Source organism: Chelon labrosus (assembly GCF_963514085.1).
Source record: "Chelon labrosus genome assembly, chromosome: 23".
Lineage (NCBI taxonomy): Eukaryota > Metazoa > Chordata > Actinopteri > Mugiliformes > Mugilidae > Chelon > Chelon labrosus.
The window spans coordinates 10,980,758-10,989,605 of NC_140356.1; positions in this window are offsets into that span (position 1 = coordinate 10,980,758).

The following is an 8,848-nucleotide window of genomic DNA, read 5'->3' on the forward strand; positions in this document are numbered from 1 at the left end:
CTGATGAATCATGCTGTGGGGAAGTGGTATCCTGCTGGTTGAAAATACAGAAGCAAACAAATATCTCTCTAAACAGAGCTTACAGTTATACTCTATATTGTCTTGCGGACAGTACATGTGGGTTTTGTTAAGAGTTTAAAAGAGTAAATAACTAACACTTTCCCTATATGCATACATGCATTAATCTTTATATACATTTTTATTTGAGTTATCAATGATTTATCGAAGCCATGTTTTTATTGTGAGTCATGTACTTAAATTTACAACAGTCATAATACCCATTCACCTAAATAAAGCATGAAGCTTGGATTGGAGAGAGATGAAAGGTGGTTTTGAAGTTCAAATGAAGGCAGGGCGCTTGGGTGTTCTGGTATGAAAGGCTGTGAAAAGGTTCTGCCCTAAAGGTTTGAAGTGCCAACGCTGGGACCAGTGAAATCTCACTTCAGCCATAAGGAATGGGCAACTTACCCGATGCTTTGTGGCGAGTGACTTGAATTGATGACTGGACAGCAATGCTGACCCTTTTCTCCTCTGTTTTGATGGAAAAAGGTAAATTATGGCTTTACCGTCAATGGGAAAAATCATAGCTGCCTGTAATGGTTTGTTGTCTTTCGTTTTTATGTGCAATTGTTATTGTAGTAGTACATAGAATAACGAAATGCAACAGCTAGGCTTATAGTACTTTTAATGTGATGTAGTGCTTAGTGGACATAAAAGTTTATGTTTCTAGGTGTTAAATCTGTGGATTTATTACTAATATATTATCATTTTGATATGTTGATATGTGAAAATTCTTTGTATATTAGATTAAGAAACCAGAGAGGTGAAAACAGTTGTAAAAGAACAACATCTACCTTATACCTTGCAGATTTGCCTTGACGCCAATAATTTCTTTAGAGCACATCTTCACAGCCACACAAAGCTCCTCGGGGCATTGCAAAGCATTCTGATGTTATTTTACGGGCGTCGCTGAACTTCAGCTCGGATTAGAGGGGGGAACATGCCAACTTTGATTACATCACAAAGATCAAGAAGAAGTGTTTGGCTCATGAAGGTTTTGTAACCTTTTTTTTTTTATTTTCAAGTTTCATGTGGGATAGATGTTCATGCCCTGCACAGCATGTGGCTATATTGCATAAGAAAATGAAACATGTTTACACTTACATTACCTGTATGCCTGTATCTGGCTCAACAATGACAAAAGCGTTGTTTTCCAGGTATTCTCGGTAAAGACTTGAAAAAACATTTATAAATGCTGATGCTTCATCCTGCACTAGGGGGCGTGTACTAATTTGCGTGTTTGTTTGTTTTTTTGTATGCATTATGGGAAGTGCCTGCAACTGGTCAGCTCCGGCAGTTGGAGCAGATTGGGCTTTTTTTGGGCTAAGCACCAAAAATCCCTTTATTTGTATTATTACACTACCTGTGAGCTAACCCAGCACAACCACCTTCTTGTGTGCTCGATCACTGAAATGATAGTTGCACTTGATATTTCTCTGCTTTCAGCCATCCCCACGGGTGTTCCTCAGAATTATACTCCTTGAGACAAGAAGTGACACGGTATGCTGATGTGTTGCAGTAAAAGATGATACCAATAAATCATTACCCAGTTATTTTGAAATATTAGTTTGATCACCATAAACAAACTGGAAATTCAGAAATGAATGCAGGAAATTAGAGGAGTCGTGTCTGTGTGGCTTTGTCAAAAGGTGTTAAAAGAATCTCACTAAGCCTCACCAATTAACACATTTTATCCCGCTGGTTTAATCGGTGTAAGTATGAGGATGTCAAAATAATAAGCTGTTTGTGGTGGGTGAGCTAACGTTCTCCTAGTTCTACCTTTCTATCTATTGTACAGACGTGAGGGTGGTATCAATCTTCTTCCCTAAGCCTTAGAAAGAAAATAAATGAGTTTGTACTTCATTGCAATTTTATAGACGCTGAATTTTTAGTGTCAACTTTCCTGCTAATGGTATTGCACAGTCTCTAAATCTTCTTCCTACTTCATGTGCTCATTCCACTTCCTAACATCACACTCCAAATTCTGCTTCTTCCATCGCTCTCTTTGTTTTTTCTCTTTGTACGATTCATTTCTTACTCTCATCTCTCCCGACTCCCCTCTCTCTCTGCTTCTTTCCTCTCATACTTTTACTCCTCTACATCACTTGCAATCCTCTTCTCCTAAACCTTTTCTGTGTCACTCTCCATGTCCATCTCTCTGCCATGCACACACACCACTGCCACACACTCTGTCCTCAAACCCTTTTTTAATCAATAATGAATAAAGTCACACAGCGATTGGACCCCTCTCCTCTTCCTGACCAACTCAGATGATGTGTGAGAGGGCGGCATCTATCAAGACTGTTACACTGCCAACCCCTGCTGCTGCCATTGCTGCAACGTGATTAGAAGGCCTCAGTGTGTGAATTGTGCAATTTGATAACACCATGTTATGCCTGCAGCTTTACACTTCTATCCATAACTCCCTGGGAGACGCCGCTCATTCACAATGCGCTGCTGCGCGCCAGCAATGCATTACAAAATCTGAGTAAATGCTACAGTGATTATGGTGAGTGAAATCATTATGCTTACTGCGCAGCAGGTGGTAGAGCAGGACTAAGACCTGAGCTAATCCTCACAGCGATACCTCTGCTCAGAATGAGGAACGTAATACAGTTAGTCACTCCTGCTTTTAATTACATGTAGTTTAACATTCAGACCACCGGCTAGCTACACATATCCAACATATACTACCAGGACACTTTCTCATTATTTGGCAGATGTCTATGAGAGGTGTGAATGAGGATACCTGGGACTGGGGGACTTAAGTTAGATAGATATACAGGAAATGAAATGTTCAGAGGACAAAACAAAACAAACTCTGTGTCACTTTAGACGCAAAATGTTTGTACATGCTGGGCAAAGATATGTAGCTATGTATCTTAATGGAATAATGTGTAAGTGTTTGTGTCAGATATATTCAGGTGTATGTGAGGAGTGAGAAGATTAATGAGGATCTTTTGACGTGCACTGATGACCAAGCAGTCTGTGGCACATTTGGGTCATGGCATTTCACTTCGGTTCTGTTTCATCACATGTTATCGTTAGGTCTTCTTCTGTTTCTCATAATTTTATAAATAATGCCACCTTGGCAACAACACTTTCCGATTTTCCAATGTTCTAATCCTTAGGCCGTGTTCACTCTGACTGGCTACCAGTCATTTTCATTGGAATCCAGTTGCAATACAAAGCTACAAAACGACATCCGACACTTGTCTCCGTATGATTGGCGTGACATGCGACAAATCAAAGATGAGTTAGCTTGAGTTTCGAGTTCTCCAATGTGGAGGTGAAGCATCAACCAATCATATGTGTTTGTTTCACCGGTTCATGACAAAGTATCAACGAGCACTTGAGCAACATGGCCGGTGAAGTGGTCAACTTGACTCACCAACAGCAACACCAATAGCTGAGTGGGCACTTTGCACTTTGAACGTAGCATGGAGCAACTGGAGTGACAAGATAATGCAGTTGTATGTAAAAAAATAGGTAAATGCTGTTTAAAAAATCCACTATTATTATATTTGTGGAAAAAATAAGTGTGTGTGAAAAGTGTATTTACAGACTTTGTTAATCTCTTTTTTTTTGTGGATTTAATTTCTTTTACATTTGCACAAATCCACCAACCTTTATTTGAAATCCCTGATTCCCTCCATTTGTATGTCTTTACCTGATTCTCTGTGTGTGTGTTAGAGAGTGTGAATCTATGTGTGTCAGGGCTGCTAAGTAACCGGTGGCAGGTAGACAAGGTGTTTCCCTCTGGGAGCAAATGTAGTTGACCCTGCTTTTCATCCTGTGGGGTCCATGACAGCACTCTACCCGAGGCAATGATTAGCTGATACCGAGGAAGCAAGGATTACAGGCTGAGCTGAGCCATTGAGGGATGCAAAGTAGGTATGGGACGGCCAAAATGGAGGGGACAAAGGAGAAAAAAAGGATAAATAGAACAGAATTGGAGGATAAAACTGGAAGAATAACTGGTAGATAGTGAGAGTGCATCTGCATCTACTGTTTTTCTTATGTCCAAACTAGTAGTTCAGAATGGACACGATGCTACAGTTAACTTTGTTGTTTACATTGTGAAATCGTGTCTGACAAAAGACTCCCACAGCTGCTACTTAGTCAAGAATTTGCACATTGCTAAAGGCGTGACTAAGACATTTCTTTCAATTGACTGGAGCCACCCAATTTAGTAACTCACTACTGCGACCCAATCCAGAGATAATGAGGAAGGTAAAGGGTTCAAAAAGACGACATAAATAGAAGAGAGAATAAAGGCAGGAAATACTTGAAATGAGAGTGAGACCGAACCATATTGAACCACTGAATTTAAAGCAACTGTGTAGTAAAAAAAGAAGTTAGACTAAATTCAGACATGCACAAAAACACGCAAAAAAGTGGAGAAAGAAGAAAGATGGACAAAAAAGACAACTGATGGAGCAGGAGAAAAGAAATTACCTTTTGAATATGTCTTTCAAAGATGTGACTGACTCACTGTCCTGCCCCTGTATAAAGAAACAGTCAAAATAATCAGTCAGGCTGAGAATCCTGCTGGAGGGAGCGCTTTGATTCCACCCTCCTTCCCTTTTCTTCCCTATATTATCTGCAATCATTCATCTCAACCTCTGCCCCAGTGCCTCAACACTTACAGCATGGCATCCTTATCTGCGCATCGATGGCGTAGGTTCCAGCGTGGTCCGTTATGTGTGACTGAGTGTCAATGCAGGAACGTTTGTGTGCGTCTGTGCGTGACATGTGACAGAAAGACAGGTTGAATTAATATTTCACATGAGGTTAGGTTGCACGGTGCTCCCCCATGACAGCAGAGAGAGAGTGAGTGTGTGTGTGTGTGTGTGTGTGTGTGTGTGTGTGTGTGTTGAATGTGTGTGAGAGGTAAAGAAAGAGAAACCCACGAGATCTACAGCTGTATGCAGGCTTGCCCATGATGTTGAATCATGCAGCGGGTATAAAGGTGGAGCAGAGGCAGGAGGAAAAGGGCAAGGTCTGGGATAGTGAAAGAAACCGAGATGCTTGGCTAAATGCAGAGAAGCAGAAAAGCAAGAGTGGAAAAAAATAAATATGAGTGCAGGATGTTAAACAATAATTAAAAACAGGCTCTAGGTGATGCCGGGTTAAATCATATTATAACCCTCCATCAAATCTGCATTAACTCACTGTAATTTCAGCCCAGGGTCATGCTTCCACAAGCTACACTGTTCAGCATCTCCTCTTTTCTTTATTAAGTACTTAGATGCAAAATGCAACAGGGTCCTCCCTGCAACTGTGACGAGTTCAAGATATTTCGACCTCATTTTAATCCAGACAAGATTAACCGATGCAATGTTAATGAAGTATTTAACCCATCAATTTTAATTCTAGCGACTTGCCCCGATTCAGAGTCAAACTGGTGACTAACAGCTCCAAATTCAGTCTTTTCTTTTGCCGATGGGTGATAACAACCTCTGCAGACAGTACAAGAAGATGATGAGTTGACAGTCTCTTGATCAGAAGTACAGTAGGCAGCAAACACCAAAATTTATTTTTTCCCAAGAATCCAGTTTAGCTTTGAAGGTGCAAAAAAAAAAAATAAAAAAAAAATCTTGACTGACTTGACGAGTGGTCGAACTCTGCTATAGATTGTACATATAAATTCTATATATATGAAAAATGAATGGCGCCACTACGTCTAAAAAGTAAAACGTGGCAAAGTGGCTTATAGTGCAATACCAATGGTGGAGGGTCTCTAGGTGCTGGCTCCAGAAAACTGACTCCAGTTTATGATGTGATTACGAAGTCATTTACATCTTCTGTACGTTGTGCTGGTGGTTCTGTTGATAATCACTCCATGATTAAGTAGATATTAGATATGCCTGGGGTTGTGTCTGGCTTGACTGACACATCTGATCTATGCTTCTTAGTCGGATCCACCCCTCTACTCCCCAATTCCTCCCTCCATCTCGTCCAATTATGGTCACTTCTGGCTCCAAGAAACAAACAATATGGGTCAACGGGAAAAACTATCCACAAAAGCATCAATAATGTAACCTGTTCTACCATTGTCCATATGATAGTTCACACATGCTGGTTCACACACCCACACAGAATATCTAGCTTACCTCACTGCTTTGCTTCCTGTTGTGTTGTGTTGTTTTAGTCCTCCGGGATGTCATCTTGATAGATGCATCACAACCAGGCAAGTAAATTCGCCTGGTTTTTCGGCATCTGTGGACTCATCCACTTGAGTGGCGTGCCATGGGGAATCACTAAGCCTCTCAAACAATTGCCTCTCAACGTCCTCTGCAATTTTGCCCTTCCTCCTCCATTGTGTTAGCAGAGGGGGCAGCCCGCCCAGCCTTGTTAGCTGTCATTTGGTCAAAACGTTTCAAGTATTTCATGCTTTGCTAGTGGTAGAATTAACTTCTCACGGATGTTGAAAGGCTCTGTTTGATTTGGCAAGTCAGCTGGCCACCCAAAAATGAGGTCTGGCCCAGTAGGTTATGGTGCTTTCCAGTATTTGCCTCCTCTGAAATACATTATTGGTTTGTATTTAAAAACTGGACGTTCTGACTGTAAAGCCCAAATAAGTTTAGATCACACCATAGCCTCGAGACTAAGGATCTATGAGGGTGAAATAAGGAAGGAAATGTGAAAGTGTGTTAACTATAAGTACAGAACACAGGGAGAGAAAGAATGTAGGATGGAATCCCAAGTTATTTCTGTATGTGCTGGCAAATGTTCAAACAAAGCAGGAGCAGTGCAAATTGTGGTATAAAACTGAAAGTGATTAGAAGAAGCTGGGTGAGAATACAGTGACGTGCAGGGAAGTACTGATATTTGCAGACACTTCTGAAAAAGATTTGTGCTGATCTAGGGGCTCAGATGAGATTAAGTTGAACCATCAGGCTGTCATCCATAGGACTCTACACACCTGCCCTATGGCCCACATATGAAAACATATGGCAATCAATGAATTTGCTGCCGGGTGTCTGTGGAGACATTTCCATGCTTTATCACGATCTACACACAGTTGGTGATACATAGTCAATCACCCACTCACAGGTGGGGGAGCTAATGTTCAACTGCACGGTCAACATTGGTTAGATGTGGTCAGCAACTTCCAAACTGTCTTGGCTGGGAATTCCAGACACCTTACTACCTTACACTAAGCAAGTCGTCAACCCTTTATCACGGCAATCCTGGGCCATCTGTTCATAGTTTGCTCGCTTCCTTTCTTCTGCTTCTTTGTGGTACTCCTCCCATGGGACGGTTAGTTCAACAAGTATAGCTTCCGGTTGTCCGGTCTTAGCGCTGTGGTCAGGATGACCTCTGGGAACTGGAGCTTCTTTCCTAGGTCTACCTTCATTTCCCACCTTTGGTCTGAGTTCAAAAGGTTTATTGTCTCGCTGTTGACCATTGGCTGCTGCCCCTCCTTTATGAAGTGAATAGTGCTTCATAAAGTGGTGGTTTCATTTTGTCATTTCATTACAGGTCTTTTCACTTACTTGTTATGTTTACATAAAGTAGTGATCATCTGCATATATCGTGATATATTCTGCTGCTTGACCGTTATATATTGTATACAACTAGTAGATTGCCCTTTTTTTCTTATTTTCCTTTTGTTGATATTCTCTGTCATGCCCTATCAGAATCTTTGGTGACTTGTGACCTTTGACTCCCAAATTGTACAATCAGAAATTTGAGTTGTACTGACAAAATGATGACCCTTTATTTTAATATTTAAGCTAGTTGCGAGCAACACGCTGAATCATTTAAAGGTCTCTCCAGATTTTTTAGTGGTGTCATTTTTCAAAATGAATTTTAAACATGCAAACTATTATTAAATTAATTCAGCTTTAAAAGTTTAGTTTCTTACTTTAAGACTGAAGTGCTAAAGAATTTGAGGTCTCTTTGAGTTGAAAGGATGTACTTCTGAACTCCTATATTATATTTATACTTGAACTCAAAACTAGCATTCATCATTGAACCTTAAAATTCTCCAGGGGCTCTTCTTTTATTAAAAGACCATTTGACCATCTGCCACTATTACTATCTTGAGTTCACAAATTTGGACTAAATGTTTAACCTAGCTTTAGTTTTTTTAAGACTTCTAACTTGATGTAGATTGATGTACTGTTTTTAATGAAGAATATCACAGATTCCACTATAGTCGTTCTTATACGTGAGCTCTTATCATCTAGCTTCACACCCACTTCTGTGTTGCTTTTTCTGATTTTGATGCTAACTGTTTTTAATCACTCAGTACAAAGTATGCTTGTCGATCAATAATTAAATGCAAATAATCCACTTCGAATGTCACAGTAAATACAGAATAGCTAATGAATTGTGAAATATCAGCACAAATTGCAGAAAGGGGACTAATGAGCCAACCCTGCATGCTTGCTGAGCTCAGCAGCAAGCGTTTAAACACAATTTGTGTCTGCATGCATACATATTTTTGCCACTGAATATTTATAAATGCTCTTGTAGTGTGTGTGTGTGTGTGTATGTAAGTGAATCTATACAACACCCTTTTACAGTAACAGCTAATTGTCTATTTCACATTTGATATTTTACAAACCTATAATTGTTCATTTGGTTGTAATTTGAAATGTAGCTGACAACATAATGGCAACACGGTAACAGAGCCGGTAATTGAAAGTCAAATTAGCACCACAGCCTATAACACATGTATTCATTGTGAGGGCTTATATACTAATAATAATATAACATAATAATATAATATACTGCATTATAAAATATGATAACTTTGTAAGTAAGTAGCCCTTGT